Genomic DNA, 16,729 nt, shown 5'->3' with positions numbered 1-16,729 from the left:
TTGTAACCAGAAATAGTTTCAACATGAATACCTATATGTAAAAATAACAATTTTAGGTTTCTGGTTTATTTTTGTGTGTTTGAACTATTTCAGGTAAAAGAGCAGCAAACAGAGAGTCAATAGAGGGACCCAGGAGAGGCTGCACTGAAAGAGGCTTCTGTATCACATTTTTCTCCACTGAAGCAGCTCAGAGGTCACTTTATCACTCCTGTTCCACCGGACAACTCAGAGGGCCGGTGAAGAGGGGATAGAGTCTACTTCCGGTCCATGGGACCTTATTTCGGAAAAATTATGTATTGAAGTCAATGGAGAGAGAAAACGTATATTTCGATCCCGTTTGAATTGTGCCATGAATTACACATATGATGTTTGTCAATCTTAAAAAAAAATAATTTCCATTTCAAAAAATGACATGGAAATGACATCCATCCATCTTGGATGGATGGATGGATGGATGTCAAAAAAGTCAGTTTTTTATTTTTTATTTTATTTATCCTTTATTTATCCAGGAATGTCCCATTGAGATACAAGATATCTTCTTCCAGGGAGTCCTGACCAACACGGCACACAACCAGTTTCAACATAAAACAAGGGCATTAAACAAAAAACATACAATTCAAATATAAATACAGAAGGCCATTTGTACAGTGGCAAGAAGCATAATCACATCAGCAATAGCATCAGGTAAAACAGTTACATGTTTCATGAAGGGCTAATCGTAGCATACCTTTAAAAGCATTTACAGTAGGAAGTGCCTCTAGACAAAGTTTTACTTGCAGCGTATTCCATAAAAAGGGAGCATAGTGGGAGAATGCAGCTTTACCAAGCTCTGACTGCATCAAAGGAACATTTAAAAGCATCCCATTTGCTGCTCGTCTGGTATTAAAAAAGCAAGTATAAAAGGACAGAAGTCTGGAGATATATAAGGGCAGCTTACCTAGCAATGACTTAAGGATAAAAATCAACATGTGTGATTGTGTTTGTCGTAAAACTGTTGAAATATAAGACTATGGGAAATATGCAACTCGAAAGACTACAAATCCCAGAGTCGCGTAAGTAATGTCATAACTGATGTCACAATTGTTTTCCTCCGCTAAATATAAGAGATAGCTAAGATAAGATCACTTTAACAAGATGCCTGTGTGCTTAGTACCAGGTTGTTATCATACCAGCAATGAGTCTTGCTCGTTCTTTCGCTTCCCGTCTGATGAAAGGACCAGGAGTGGCTGGCTGGATCAAGTTAGCTACCTAGCTAGTAGCAAGCACGTTAGTTAGCATTACAGTCTTAGCCTTGTAATTTGTATTAGCCTTAACATGAAGTAACATCAAGTACCCCAAAATGTTAAACAGTAAGAGTAGTAGTCATATTTCGTGAACCCTTTGAAGAGTACTGTCACACCGGTGTGATCATTCTATAATACACCATTTAAGCCCGGGGGAGAAATGTTAACGCTACATTAGCACCGGCGATCTGTTCTACTTCATGCTATCTGCACAAATGGTTGACATTAAACATTAAAAAGACCAGGCAGTTCAGAGAGAATCAAAGGCAGGCAGGCAGCTTTGCATGACATTCTTCTGGATGTGTTTCATTGTGTTGATAGTGAGGGTAGTCAATCGTTTTGTTGACAAGACAGTAGTGACGGCCATCTTGGTGACGTGTGTTGTTGTGAGAGTCTGCGAGACCAGAGATGTAGTTCATTAAGCGTTTCACACAAAAAAAATTGTTACTTCACAGTTTTAAGACACATTTAAAAAAAATTGGCTTGCAAAATTATCATCAACATCATATGTGTAATTTGTGGCACAATTCAAACGGGATCGAAAGATAATCTTTATCTCTGCCCTGGCCGTTGCACTGAATGAGAGCATACGTTTGGTCTGACAGTTTGATCAACCAATCATATATTGACTTGTAGCCAATGGGCGTATTCTTTCAGAGTTTCCCTCGGTTCCAGGGTATTCTAGAAGGCCCGCTAGTTAACTGGCTCGAGACAGAGGATCTAGATGAATGTGAAGAAGCAATTCATGCCATTTTATTGTTTTTAACGTTGAAATGGAAAGTGCAACAGGTGAAGATGAAGTTGTTGAGGAATTGTTGTGAGTACCATTTTCAAGACGACAATTAGGTGAAAAGACTTATTATTATAATGCCGCGGAGGGGGGGTGTGTGTGTCTACAGAAGGTCCAGTTGTGATAGACACGGTTCGCCACTGGTGTGTTTTGCATAGAACTGACAGGAGTAAATACACATTACTACCTGTGACGCTTGTAAGAAATGATCCAATATGATTTGTGCACGTTGATGAAGTTTGATTTAATCTGGTTGGTTATCAAACTGACCAAACTGTCATGGATGATTTGCAACTTTGCATGTTCTGGTCTTTCTCTAAATATCTTCCTGTTGAACGTTCCTGCTCAGCTCCCAGTCTCTGTAGTCCTCATATTCTATTACCCTCTTAATAAGGCTTCGGATTCAATAACCCACTCAATAAGCAGGGTTCCGGCGGGGTCTCTAAAAGTCTTAAAAAGGTCTTAAATATGACCAAAAAAATAAGAAAGGTCTTAAATATGATTTAGAAGGTCTTAAAAATGATCGGATTTGAAAGGTACTTCTGTGTTGCGATCGCGTCTAAATGTGTAACCATTACGGTAAGAGCCCTTCAGTTCCCCCCAACAATTTGTATTGAATTAAATCAACATGGAACCAGTAATCACTAACTTTTTTTCCCCCGGCCCCTTATCGGAGAACACCCAGCTAGTAACCTAGCAACCAAGCTAGCGGTAGTCAGAAACCCTGAGGTAATGCCATTGATATCTGTCAGGACGCAGTGGGAGGCCAGTGGTGAGGGGAGGGGGCGCTAAAGAGGTTTTAATGACATTGTAAGTAGATCTTTGCATCAGTGTGAGAACTATGTCTTGGAGGCATATGTAGAACCTCACACTAGAACATGTTTTTTAGATATTATGTTGTGCCAATAAAGCCTTTGTTGAAGAGTTACAGTGTTGAAAAGGGAACATTGAAGGCATGAGACTCGTAAAGAGATCGCATGCCGGATTGGAACCTGCATCCACCACAGCAGAACTGAGCCTTAGTACAACTGGAACATGTATGATTTTCGAGAAACACTTGCTTAATGTAAAAATAGGGACTGAAGAAGCAACACTTTCACATTATAACAGGTTCAAATGTTTTTTTTAAACCTGTAATTAAAATGAATATTCGACCACACCTGCAACCCTGATTACATTTAAAATGTGCCTAATCAGTTTGGTTTGTCAATTTATTAAGAACAATTGAGAAATAAAACATTGCACATTATGTATAAGTCACTTCATATGCACACGATTTCTGTTTCTTAAAAAAATAGCATTGAGTTATAATTCGGTACCATGTTAAGTTGGCAGTAAATGAAAGTGATATGTTGGTAATATCATGTATATATCACGGCCAATTGTGCATATTAGGGCTTGTAATTAGAGGCTAGTCTTTTCAGGCCACATTTCACACTTTCAACATCAGCTTTTTGCAAACAGGATCTAACATAACTATTTTCCACATTAAATTTCAAACATTGTTTTTCCGAGAGTTATCAAAAAGGACTGACTCTTTAACACCATAACATCAACAATTCGACCAGTGACGGACAACACCGTTTAGCTTTCTTAGTTACAAAAAAAAAACACACAATATTAATCTCAGCCTCTAAACTGGGTTAGGATCAAACTGACAAAAATGAAAACTGCAGTCATTCTCAAAGCGTATAAAAAAAAAGGTAATATCCTTGTTAAAGCAGAAAATAGAATTGCAGACGGCTCATTACACGGTTCAGTGCATCAGTTGTTTCAATGACAAAACAAACAACAAAAATATCAAATCAAAATAATATTCCAAACTGTTACTATTAGGCCTGATAACGACTGCTCTCAAGTTCAAAGAATATCCATTTCAAAGGAGTTGTTGGACAGGATATTGTCAAATTCCGTGCGAAATTCAGGGAAAGAGCTGTAGGTACACGGTATTTCAAGGGTAGCTCCACAGGTATGAGCAACAGGCCTTCTGCTGAGCCCAGTTTCAGCATTAAAGCACACCCCAATTCTGTCAACACATATGACAGAAGAACCAGTGAAGAAACGCAGGATTTTTTCAGCTTTGGTTTGGTCAGCATTTTTCACATATCGTTGGAGATGGTTGAAAGTTGTCTGTTCTCTCTGAGACAGCACCACGTTGGTTGTTTCAAATAGTTGGGACACTCTTCTGCCTGTGGCTTTCTTCTTCTCATACAGAGACAACACACTGTCCTTGTCTGGCAGTTGCAACTGTACAAGTGACATGGGTGTCAAGAAGCAATCAACGATATACTTTGGCTCTTGGAGAATGGCTTTATGAGCCATTGTTTCTATGGCAGGCTCCATGTTGTTCTTTGCAGGTAGGAAATGGGAACCCATCCTTGTGAAAAGGTCGAGCAAGTCCTCTTCATCACTCTCCTCCATTGTGCCCTGGAGAGCCTTCTCCACAGCTGATCTCTCAACAGGAGAGAGGTAGTTGAGAAACGATGTCATCAGGATGTCTACATCAACGGAGTGGACTCCATGAATGCAGGCTACAATGAAAGCCTTTGATAGCCTCACTGGCATGACACCATGGTCCAGTAATCCTTTCACCCAGATCCGTCCAACTGCTTGCCATTCAGCCTCACAGAAATCTGGCCTCGGCCTTGGAACTCGCTCTGCTTCCCCTTCACACGTTTCAAGAAATTGCTCCCAGAATGCAGTGTAAACCTCCCTTGATACTCCATTATCATCAATAGCTTTTTCATTTACAAAGTCCATCTTTAGAGTCAAATGTATTATGCTACTGTCCATAAATACAGCCAAAAGATCTTCAACAACCTTTGTCCTGTGAATTGATGCACGTTGCGTGCTCTCTGGATTTCCTGAGCCGTCAGCTGAGGTTGATGGGGATAGTTGGCTGCTCGAATTTAAAAGCAAATCCTGTAGTAGAAGAACGAAACATACAAACACACACAACAAGATTGGTCAATGAATGAAGCAGAGGCCAAAATGTCCTAATTGTTTAAATGTTGAGTATGAATCAAGTTCCATATAATATTAGATTCTATGTTTTTCCCATAATGCAACTCAAAAGCTATTTTTTATAAGACCTTTTTTCCAACTCCACCACACCTCCAGTTTGTAACACAGACTTTCGATTTGTTGTCTTCAATTCAAAGCCGAGGTAACACTGACAACTTCAGTATGACATCATCAAAGTTACTTATTTTATACCTGACCGAGCTCCTCCAGAGCTCTCAGGACAGTATACAAATGTTTTACAGGCCACAGTTATGTGAAATGTTACAAGAGCGGTAGTTTAAAGGATGTGTTCAGGGTTTCTTGCAGTGATGCATCTTACCTGTGATGTTTGCACTGTATCCTCATGTATGGACACATGTGCCGAAGGTAGGCCAAAATCAGAGGACAAGGGGAGTTGTAAATCCTGCATTGGTACTCCATTCATCTCCGCACTCTGAAGGATGAATTAAGTATGTTATTAATTGACAGCAGACACTTTGAAGTCTTAGACGTTATTGCAGACCGTAATTTACAAAAGTATTTCCGTAATAGTCTTCAACATCATCTTCTATTTAAAACCAGAAATACTCTGTAAAAATTACACTTGGAAAAAATAAATGGAAAAAGACAAACCTTCAATTTCAGAGACAGAGTATAATAAAGTCACAAATCAGTGTTTATAAAAACTACTGCACAATCACAAGTCAAAAGGACTCTGTTGCTTTCCACTTCTACTGCAGCTTGCTAAATAACACCATTTATTTTAATACAAGTTGTGCATGACTATGCTATACCACTATACACAACAAATGGTAGTTTGATATAGAAATTATCATAAAAAAGGAGAATTGTGAAGTTGTGCATGCCACCATGTATGGCTTATGAGTGCAAAATTAAAATCTTTGTGGAATTCCACAGGTTTTCATCAGGTCTTGTTTGGTTTGTTGAAATGTGAAAGGTTCTAAAGCAGCATAAACTATTAAATGTTAATTAATATTACGTGGCAAAATGAAGCTCTAAATATACAAGGGGTGAGCTAATATCTCATTAAGTACAGTAAGCGTTTCACAGCACTGTAGGTTATTTCATTCGTGTGTCCAAAGAAGAATCGGGGAACAGAATACATGCCATAAAAATAAAAGGACATGGTACATTTTTTTCAAAGTAGGAATGCACATTTGAGTTTTTTTATTAATTGAATCGAATTTACTGACTATTGAAATCTAACAAAAACTACAGTTCAAACCGGAGAGACGTGATGTAAGAATTACATATTTATTGTTTACACGTCATATGAATGAAATGATTGCCATGATAGTACGACAGGAGAATGTAATGGTGTTTGGCGATTAGGCCCCCGGTTTGCAGGATAATCATTCAGGAGGGAAAGCACCGCTCCGATGAAATCCCCGGGGTCTAGACACTGGTGGTGGTGATGAGTAGGTGAGACCAGTCTGAAGGAGGAAGGTTTAGCTTTGTCCTGAAGGAGACGGGAGGCGAGAGGGGTGGAGGCGGGTTGCGTGTGATCATCTGCAATGACAACTGACAGGGAGGAAGAGCAGGTATTTAAGAGCAGGTATTTAAGGCATTTAGCATGTGCAGCGATTGGCTGCTGAGGCGTGACGCCCTCATATTTAATGAGGGGGGAAGGGAGCCATAGAGTGACGTGTGAGTGACTCGAGTTAGGTCTTCCTTATTGAACTTGCGCTAAAGCTTTCATTTCAAACCGGAGAGACGTGATGTAAGAATTACATATTTATTGTTTACACGTCATATGAATGAAATGATTGCCATGATAGTACGACAGGAGAATGTAATGGTGTTTGGCGATTAGGCCCCCGGTTTGCAGGATAATCATTCAGGAGGGAAAGCACCGCTCCGATGAAATCCCCAAAACCAGTGAAGTATGAATACTGAGATGAACTGAGTTGCTTACCTTGTGGGGTGACTGGTGATCTGGGGAGGAGAGATAATAGATTAACACGTATATGAGCGACACTGTGCCGGAATCACTGCCGGAGCTTACTGGTCATGCTGAGACTCTGACTGCCGAAATCAGTGCCGGTCTTATCTGAAAACGACCTGCGGGTCGCATGCCTGGCCAGCAGGGCTTGACTACGCCGAGGAGCGAGCGGTTTCGTTTTGTAACGGTGGCCCAACGTCCACGACACCGAAGTGTACGGTAGCCTTCCGCTACGACACCGAAGTGTACGGTGGCCTTCCGCCACGCCTGACTTCGCAGGCTATATATATATATATATATATATATATATATATATATATATATATATATATATATATATATATATATATATATTTCTCTTTATTCTTTTTCCTTTGTTTTGTAACTGACACCGAAGTGTACGGTGGCCTTCCGCCACGCCTGACTTCGCAGGTTATATATATATATATATATATCTTTTCTTTACTCTTTCCTTTGTTTTGTAACTGACACCGAAGTGTACGGTAGCCTTCCGCTACGACACCGAAGTGTACGGTGGCCTTCCGCCACGCCTGACTTCGCAGGCTATATATATATATATTTTTTTTTTTTTTCTTTATTTCTTTTTCCTTTGTTTTGTAACTGACACCGAAGTGTACGGTGGCCTTCCGCCACGCCTGACTTCACAGGTTATATATATATATTTTCTTTACTCTTTCCTTTGTTTTGTAACTGACACCGAAGTGTACGGTAGCCTTCCGCTACGACACCGAAGTGTACGGTGGCCTTCCGCCACGCCTGACTTCGCAGGTTATATATATATATATATATATATATATGTATCTTTTTTCTTTACTCTTTGTTTTGTAACTGACACCGAAGTGTACGGTAGCCTTCCGCTACGACACCGAAGTGTACGGTGGCCTTCCGCCACGCCTGACTTCGCAGGATATATATATATATATATATATATATATATATATATATATGTATCTTTTTTCTTTACTCTTTGTTTTGTAACTGACACCGAAGTGTACGGTAGCTTTCCGCTACGACACCGAAGTGTACGGTGGCCTTCCGCCACGCCTGACTTCGCAGGCTATATATATATATATATATATATATATATATATATCTTTACTCTTTCTTTATTTCCTTTGTTTTGTAACTGACACCGGAGTGTACGGTGGCCCGAGTCCACGCGGACTGCAGGAAATACATTTTACACTGATGCGTTTGAGCAAGGCCTGGGAATGAAATACCTGTGTGCCGGAGATGAAGCCCGTTACCTGTAGTTGCGGCGTGAGACGAGACATTATTCCCTGTGGGCGGGGCCCGCGGAATTAGGACAGGAATGCAGTTTTGAATATTGGGAACCTTAGTGAGACATGTATACTTGTGAATGTGTTTGAGCCACCACCAGTTATATGTATAACTACCATAGTTAGGGTCTGAGAGATCTTTGGGAAGCCCGTACGGCGCTGATGTCCGGACGAATGAAGGTTGTGAAGGCGGAGGAGGACCACCGTCCTAGTTGTTGTAGGGATGAGGTAGAGAGACCTTAATTAGCAGCAGAGGTGGCTGCACCTATCCTGAAGGAATGCCCGGGTATGATATGGGTGATAGGCTGGATTTAGTGAGAACTTGCTTGGGTAGAAATTGACGGGGCCATGACCCTGCGAACCACTCTCCCTGGAAGAAACCCCCCAAAACCCATGGATGGGCGGCATCCGTGAAGACCTCATTGAGTCAGAGGAACGCACGAGGCCATCGTAAAATAAAGTAATTCCGTTCCAGTGGGCGAGCAGGAGGGACCAGAACCGAAGGTCTGAACGGCAGCCTTCGTCTAAGAAAACGCAGTCATGGAGGTTGTCGACCGCTGATGCTGCGTCCAGGAGGCGGGAGATGAACGAGCGCCCCTGGGGGATGACGTGCATGGCGAAGTTGAGGTGTCCGAGAAGGGAGAGCAACTGTTGTTTTGTGATAACTTGTTGCTCGCAGTATGACTTGGTGATGTCCTGGATGCGCTGCGATTTGTCGGAGGGGAGAGACGCCTTCATGTCTATGGAGTCGAGGATGATGCCTAAGAACTCTAAGCGTGTGACGGGACCTAACGTTTTCTCTTTGAAGAGAGGGTCACCTCACTCCTGAAGCAGTGTTTAAGCTTGGCCAGTGAGATCCCTGAGCTGTCCTGTGGCGGGTTTATGGGGAGGAAGTCGTCCGGTAGGTGAAGGACGGAGGGGATTCTGACGATGTTCAGCAGGATCCAATAGAGCGCTTCCGAGAAGGAATTGAAGATGCAGGGGCTGCTTCTGCACCCGAAGGTCGTGCGAACGCGAAGATAGAGTTTGGACTCCCACTTAATACCGAACAAGTTCCACTGAGACGGATGAATGGGGATGATTTGAAGGCATCGGTAATGTCCGCTTTGGAGAGCCGAGCTCCGTGCCCTGTGAACTTGATCATCTTTATTGCATTATCCACTGAGGCATGGTGAAGGGAGAACTGATCTGGAGGGATGATGCTATTGGCGCTGCAGAATGGGCCGGAGCAGGGAGCGGACAGATCGAAAATCAGCCTTTTATTTACGTGTGGCTATTCCGATGGGATTTGAACGGAACACTGAGAAGGGGGAGGAGCTAAAAGGACCGATTATATATCCTTTGAGAAGTTCTTTGTCGATGAGCTGGGAAACTATGTTGGGTTCTTTAGCGGCTGACTGTAAGTTTCTTGCTACGAAAGTCACTGTGGGAGATGGGAGGACCCCTACCCTGAAGCCTTGGGAGAGCCCTGACGGGAGATAGTCAACAAACACGGAATCTGTAGATAGCGCAGCTGCTGGCTGAGGGATGTTAATGGAAGTGGAGGGGTGATATTCCAGAATGTTTTTTTTTAATTTTTTGAATGTGTTGATGTTTCTGGCGCAGAGCCACTGTGACGGCCCGTCCACACGGTGGCGTGCGTTACAGCTTCCAAATGCTTCTGCCCATTCACTTTGAATGGGGTGACGTCACTTTTAGTAGAACTGTATTTTGGGAAGCGACGTGGAGCGTTTGCTGGCGTTGCTCGCTTCAAAAAGTTGAGCAATGTTCAACTTTTGGCGCCTCGGCAGAAGCGTCAGCCAATGAAATCCCGTTTATGCAAATCTGCCGGTACAGCGCTAGCCAATCAGACCGCGTGTATGTTGGGAGAGACTACGCAGGTAATTCCTCATATTCCAAAAATGTGATGGAAAATTCATTATGGCGGTAGTGAATCACCCGGTGCTGTATGATCAGTCTCTGTTCGTCTACCGGGATACAAACCAGAGGAGCGAGGCATGGAGGGAGGAGGCAGAGACAGTGGGTGAAACTGGTAGGTTTTCGCCTGTTGGGGATTTTTTTTTTTTTTTTTTTTCCAGTTTACTTAGTTTTAACATTGCTATTGCTTTGTGTGTCGGGGGCAAGAGATTCATGTGATTGGTTGTTGCTGCTGTGCGGACCAGTAGCGTAGGCAGAAATTTACTTTAGATACTTTAGACTTTAGATTTTTCTTCTGCGCATCGGAAACTAACCACGATCCCGCCGGTACCGGTGGCAGATTACTTTTAGAATACTTCCTTTCCTCTTCTTTTTCTTCCTCCCTCCTCTTCTTTTTATCTTTTCTTTTCTCCTTTTCATCTTCTTTTTATCTTTTCCTCTTCTTTCTCTTTAGAATACTTTCTTTTCCATAACAGATGGGTATGTTTTGGTGAACGGGAGACACGTATTTTACTGTTTTAATGGCTTATGAAGAGCACGAACACAACATTTTAGTGTCATTCTTGACAGCTCTCTCATCTGCACCGTACATAAAAAGAAAAACTCACCCAGACTGCATTCTTTGTACTGTCTTAAAACCTTTCCTTGGAAAAGTGTATGCATTGTAAGGTGTCCTTGGGTGCTTTGAAAGGCGCCCCTAAATAGAATACATTATCGTTATTATTTATTATCTGAAACGATGTAATCACTTTTAAAACTTTTCCCAGTTACTTGCCCCATGCATTCGGCAGCAGCAGGCCATTCAGTTAGATTTGATCCCGTTATGAATGTCATCATTTCGACAATAAATAAATGCTACATAAACGTTATCTTCCACGTTTTATCTAAACATCTCCGTTTCTACCTTCCAATATGTTTTGAAAGAGAACTCTCTCTCTCTCTCTCATCTGCGTGCGGGGCGGGGCCTCACGGACACGCTGCATCTCTCGCTCGCAGATACGCTGCAGCGCTGTGCACGCGGTTCTGCCGGTAATGAATATTACATTGTGAGGAAACTTTCCACCAATAATTCCAATAAGTATTCACTTCAGGTTTACGAAAGTAACTGCACTCAGTTTACTCGTTTTTTCAAATGTAACGCCAGCTGAATGTACTGATTTTTTTTCTTCTTTCTTTTTCTTCCGATTACGTAACACCGTTACATGTATTCCGTTACGACCCAACCCTGTGTAAGGGTCGAGTGCAAACGTTTTCGTTAAAACTAGTACCTGAGTGCAACGGAAGTTGAAGCTCCTGTGGCGGAGTCTTCCAGAGCCTGGAGGCGAGCATCGATAGCTATCATGGAGCTAGCCAGGGATTGCAGGGAGCCGGCCGCGCTACTCTCCATAGGGGTGTGTGACGCTCCCGGACTGGCGAGCCTGAGAAGGGGTGGATTTTTTGGAGGGGGACGGGATCCTGGAGGGCTCGACTTCCTGCCCTTTTTTACCTCCGCGGCTGCGGCCTCGTCCTGCTCTCTGGGAAGCTGGCTGGAGCTGCTGCCCCGGACTGGGGAGCTACGCTGGAGACCTGGTCCGAGAGCTATCGCCGCTGAGAGAGAGTGAGGCCTGGGGCTGTGGGAAAGCCCTGCTGCAGGAGCCGGGCGATGAGGAAGTCTTCCTCTGTTGATAAGCCGCTGTGGGGAGCCGAACCGGGATCGGAGACTTCCAGAGAAAGTTCGTGTTCCGAATTGTCCGAGTTGGACATCTTGAGCTAGTTGTTTCTTACGGTTTTTTCTCACGAGAAGCAGTATTGTATTGCAACTACCATTGCGTGTGATCATCTGCAATGACAACTGACAGGGAGGAAGAGCAGGTATTTAAGGCATTTAGCATGTGCAGCGATTGGCTGCTGAGGCGTGACGCCCTCATATTTAATGAGGGGGGAAGGGAGCCATAGAGTGACGTGTGAGTGACTCGAGTTAGGTCTTCCTTATTGAACTTGCGCTAAAGCTTTCATTATGTAATTGATTGAATTGAAGTAGCAATACATTTCTCAATCTTTTCTGTGTTTACTGGTTTGGTTTTAATACATATATTTGCATTTCTACCCCCTAACCCAAAAACGTTCCTGATCACATTACCTGAGTGATCATGTGTGACGTCATTCCATTTGATCACAACTATCTCATCACCACCTGCTCCCCAAAGATCATCTTCCGGATCCCATAAAAGTGTATCTGCCTCCTCTGTTGGGGTTGAATGGGAGCGATGTGATTGTATTGGACCTTCTGCTGTCACAGTGTCAGAGGTTGATCTTTGTTTTTTTGATCTTGGTTGTATCTGGAAATGCAACAAAAAACAACTTTTGTTGTCAGCAGTCATTTGTAATAATGGCAGGGAGAAAAACATGTTTCACAATTAATATCAAATGGTGTGCAAAAAAATACATACGACTACACATTAGCCTATTAAGCATAAAGGTACTGTACAATAACTTTTAGATATTCTTCAATCTTCCCTCAGAGTCTCTAAGATAAGTGATGTGTTTCAAAGCATTACAAATAAAAGTATGAAATTGCAAAAAAATATGCAACACAAAGAAATGAATGCGTCTGACCACACATGTCAACAACAAAGTCCTGGAAAAATTGAAACATACAGAGGTGAAGGTATGTTGGTAACGCCTTGGACAAAAGTGTGTGCTAAATAGGCCTACCATAACTATAGCTATGTAGAAAGTTGCTGACAAACTGTGGTGACTGATGGCACACAATGGAACCTTTCTGTTTTATGAAATCCATGTACATCATTTTTTAATTTAGTTATTACCTGAAGTTTAATATTCAAGCACTATCTCTTTCCATCTGTCCCTGTCATTAAAGTGACTTTATATTTCCTACTGCCACAAACCTGATCGCTATTGTCGCTGTCAGATGAATATCCACGCTCCGGCAGATCTGTAATCAATTCATCTGCATCAACAGATCCATGTGCGTCTGCTCCCTCAGTGATGTCAACAGATGAATCTAAAGATAAGGAATCTTCACTAACTGTTTCTACCTCAGATGGGGATTGATCTGTTGGGTGGGCTTCTTCTTTTGTGGATATGTCAAATCTAAGCAGCTTCAGTTTGGTTTGTTCATAAAGTCTGCCAACAGTGTCATCTGAAGGGATCTGGTTTCTTTTAAAATCACAGACATCAAAGGTAAAGTCTTCAACTCGCCCTTTTGTTGAGTGGCCATTTGGGAAGAATAGCTTCTTTCCCATTTCCAAAAGCTGAGCAACAGTTGTTGTTTTTTCCACCGATGCATGTCTTGTTCCCCCGCCATTGCAGGTCCTCACTTGTTGGTATTCCTTATTGTGAAAATGAAGCCATCCTATTTCAATCTTCCTGGAAGTCTTTTCTGCTGCATTATTTCTTTGTCTTGACATCCCTTCACCTTCTTTTTGAAACACACCTGATGCACCACACAATGCTCCTTTTGTTTTTGATTTACTTTTCCGTGCTCCTATTTTATCTCTTAATGTCTGTAGAAGAGTCTCTTTATCTGTGCTGCACTTTGTTTGTTGACAGAAGGAGAGGACAGCTACTCGGTCACCGTATGAAGTGATATACTTTGCCATTTGTTCATCATTCATGATGGTTAGCACTGCCTTGTCAACCTGCAAAAATAAAATAGCTAATACATTACCAAAAACCATTCTTATTTGTACCACAAATAACGCATTTTTAGCTAGGTAGCAAGCTAGTTACTACACAGTACTAACGTCACCCTACCTAACACTTAACTTGTAAACAAACGGAGCTTATCAAATTCAGAAGTCAGCATTACAATTTTTACAGAAGGATTTTTTTAAGCTGCACGGTACATGATGAGAAAAACACACAGTTTACTGTGTCACTCACGTTCGTATTAAAACTGCCATGCTACCTCCATATTACTTATAAAGTGTTTGACTTTTCCAGGCTCTGTGTTGTTACGGTAACTTATTCCGTGAATTGACTGAATGTTCTACCCACCTTGTCACTTTGCATTTTCATGATGTCCTCTTGTGGGACCTCTCTCGAGCGAAGAAACCTTTCCAAATCCTCCTCCATGACTCTTTCATCTGTTACAAGCTGCCCCAGAGTACTGTAGGTTGCCGAACTGAACCGGTCGGAAATACATTGCGCTAAACGAACATTTTAGTGGGATCTCGCAAAGGGGTTTTGCGAGATCTCGCAAAAGTATTGCGAGATATCGCAAAGGTTTTGCGATATCTCGCAAAACATTTTTTTTTTTTCTTCTCCATGTCCCCTAGGGGGCTCCGTAAAATCAAGATTGTTGCCGGAAGTCCCCACGGAGAATAACTTTGCGGTAGAACTCTTCTTTATACATCCATGGGTACAACTTCAGATAAAAATGAACACATAATGAAATATGACCCCCGGTTTGATGATTGACAGGTCACAGAACAATGGGGGCTATCTACCCTTACCCACAATTTAAAGTAATTCACACAGACAAGTTCAGCTGTCAGAACAAAGTGAAAAATAAACAATGGCATAACATATTATTAATATCTGGGGTAGTAATAGATATATTTATTTTCTTCTCAGTTTGTACCAGAATCCGTAGTTTATATGTTAGTATTTCTAAAAATCTCCTGGGGGAGAATCCCCCCAGACCCCCCGTCTGGGGTTGGGTTTTCAGCATGTGTGCCTTTTGATGTTAGTTCAGCATTGATTCCATCATCTCATTAAACCTTTTTAGTTCTGTGAAGGGATATATGCACTGTACTCCACTTTAATTAATATTGTATGCTGAAAAGCATATATATTACAGCACGATCTTTTGTTGAATAGATTTGAGTGGTTCAAATTTTGGGTCACGATTTATTGACAAAGGAAAAAGTGAGTCCCGAGGCCTGACCAGTAGAGAACCACTGATCTAGAGGGCTTAATACAGATTATATCTAACAATACTGTATGATTATGAGTATAATTACTATGAGATTATGAATATTACAGCAATCACCTGTATACATTTACAAGACTGTCAGCTTTTAGTAGTAAAAAATACCAACACCCCATCGCTGACCAATAACAAAGCAATAGTGAACAAAAAAAAAGTCCTTTCTTATTCCTCTTATTAATGTGATCTGTGTTAAGAATACCATGAACATGTGTTAAGTATATGCAGCAACATCCTTGTTGTGTAAAAATATCCTTATCTGTGTAAAGGTGGCACTATGGGGTCACATGTACAACATATGCAGGCAAGTGTTTCCACCGGACTAGGAAGGGGGGGGGGGGGGGGGGGGGGGGGGGGGGGGGCATGATGTAATGGCGTGGAAGTCTGGGATCAGTCCAGGACAGGAATAGACAGCATTAAGGTTAAAATGGTGTTTACACTGAAGTAACACAACCTGAAACCTGTGTTTTACTGCCAAACATTAACAACATGGGGATAAATATCAGGACTGAATCATGTGTCCAGATGTTTTATTATTTTCTAAGTCCAATAATTGTGTTAAGGAGAATTTAATGTATTATGTAGTGTTTTTGTATGGTTTTGTTGTCTGTATTAAATTGTGATTTATGAACTGTGGTGGTTATTTTTTTTATTGAGTGTTAGCATTTCATGTGGCATGGTGGCTAGCACAATCACCTCCACAGGGTGTGAGGGTAAACTGTGATAGACTGCATGAGTCCTGCGTCAATCCTTCCAGGTTCAAAGGTTCAAAGGCTTTATTGTCATACACACAGCCACAGTGTAGTTATGGCAATGAATGAAAAGTCCCAGGCTACACCAACAATGCAACATAAATGTAAACTCACCGGCCACTTTATTAGGTACACCTTGCTAGTAACGGGTTGGACCCCCTTCTGCCTTCAGAAATGCCTTAAAGCTCACCTATTATGCTATATAATAGCAATGAGTAATGAATAATTATAGGCCAATACAAAACCTCCCATTTTTAGGCAAAATTATTGAAAAAGTTGTTTTTCAACAGCTGAGTGATTTCATGCTTTTAAATCACGGTTTTGATGTGTAACACTGTTCCAGTCAGGCTTTTCGACCACACCACAGCACTGAGACAGCTCTTGTTAAGGTATTCAATGACATCCACCTAAACACAGACAGTGGCAGAATGTCAGTGTTAGTATTATTAGATCTCAGCGCTGCATTTGACACTGTTGACCACATCATATTACTAGACCGACTGGAAAACTGGGTGGGAGTTTCGGCAACAGTTCTAAATGGTTTGAATCGTACTTAAAGGACAGACAAAACGTTGTCTCTATAGGCAATTACACATCAGCGTTGACAAATATGACATGTGGGGTTCCTCAAGGCTCCATCTTAGGACCTCTGCTTTTTAATATCTATATGCTACCACTGGCTCAAATAATGAAAAAAAACGACCTAAGTTATCATAGCAGATGACACCCAAATGTATAACAATTTCACCAGGAGACTATTCTCCAATTACAACACTGAGTAAGTGCA

The sequence above is a fragment of the Gymnodraco acuticeps genome, unplaced genomic scaffold (assembly GCF_902827175.1).
Source record: "Gymnodraco acuticeps unplaced genomic scaffold, fGymAcu1.1, whole genome shotgun sequence".
Classification (NCBI taxonomy): Eukaryota; Metazoa; Chordata; class Actinopteri; order Perciformes; family Bathydraconidae; genus Gymnodraco; species Gymnodraco acuticeps.
Note: the sequence above shows the minus strand (reverse complement) of the source record.